This window comes from Aplysia californica, unplaced genomic scaffold (genome assembly GCF_000002075.1).
Source record: "Aplysia californica isolate F4 #8 unplaced genomic scaffold, AplCal3.0 scaffold00339, whole genome shotgun sequence".
Taxonomy (NCBI): Eukaryota; Metazoa; Mollusca; class Gastropoda; order Aplysiida; family Aplysiidae; genus Aplysia; species Aplysia californica.
In genome coordinates, this window is record NW_004797609.1 from 54,476 (window position 1) to 55,975 (window position 1,500).

Here is a 1,500-nt window from a genome sequence, read left to right on the forward strand (position 1 = left end):
CTCTCTCTCTCTCTCTCTCTCTCTCTCTCTCTCTCTCTCTCTCCACACACACACACATTAATTTGTCAATATTCCCTTATCAGCTGACAGTTGCTGTTGGCACGAAAGTCCACTTCTTGTTTACTTCCGAGTCCGAAGTCAATATTGAAGAAGAAAAAAAAGAGAAAAAAACGAAAGAAAGAAAAAGAGGTGAATTTCAATAGCAGTCTCCTCCCAAACTTTGGGGTTAGGTTGTTTTTTTCGTGTTTTTTGGGGGGTTTTGTTTTGTTTTTGTTTGTTTTGTTTTTTCTCTCTGCAGAGACCGCTGTCGCGCTCTGATGTTAATCTCACACCTTGATCGAATTCTGTATCACGTTTTCGGTTTAAAGATCTTTCTTATAATGCCACTTGTCAACTGTAACATTTTAGCGCCTTGCCAATCTAAATTTTCTTTTTCGCCTCGTTGTGAATGTAAACTTGCGTACTGAATTCTTACACGGTGTAGTTTTCGGTTGTTGATCGTGGGTGGTTGGCGGGTGCTCTGGTATGGTTTGCTTCTTCTTTCCTATCAAACATGTATCGTCTTTATCTCCCCTCCTTCTTTTGTGTGTTTGTTACTCTCTTGTAACACCTCTAATCTTCTGGCGCTCATATTATGACCGTATGCAGTTACGAGCGCCGTAAAACCTCTACTAAAACTAACTAAAACATTTTAGCGTCTTGTCAATCTAAGTTTGCTTTTTCGCCTCGTCGTGAATGTAAATTATTGTGTTGCAAGTGCCGTAAAACTTACTAAAACTAAAAAGAATGTAAATTTGCTTACTGAATTTATACGCCGTGTTGTTTTCGGTTGTTGGGCTGTTGGTACTAGCGGAGTACCCTCCGTAGGTGGTTGGCGGGTGCTCTGGTGTAGTTTACTCCTTCTTTCCTATCAAAAGTCTATCGTCCTTATCTCCCCTTCTTATTTTTATGTGTTTGTTACTCCCTTGTAACGCCTCTAATCTTCGGCACTTATATGACCTAATTTTGTTGCAAGTGCCGAAAAACTTTTACGAAAAAAAACCCTCCTGCTCTAACGGCCACCTGTTCAAAGCAATCACCTGGCGCTCATCATAATATGACCTTATGCAGTTGCAAGCGCCGTAAAACCTATGTACTAAAACACAAAAAAAAAAGAAAAGAAAGAGCAATCACCTGTACAAGGGACTGCTTACTACTTCTCTCCCTGGGGTCTAAATAGTATTCATATGTTCATTGGAGGTCCATGATCGCCCACGCCAATCGGCAACCAAGGCACCCGGATGATCGATGATGGGTTCAGATTGTCCTAGATGTTCACCCTAGACTTACAAAGGTTTGTCTGCTCAGTACCAGGTTTTGTGAATTTTGACGTAAATGTTTTTTTTAGTTTCACAATAACATGTCAAGCGTTTTCGAATGCCCTTCTTTGAATATGTCTCTCTCTCTCACACACACTCTCTCTCTCACTCTCTCTCTCTCTCTCTCTCTCTCTCTCTCTCT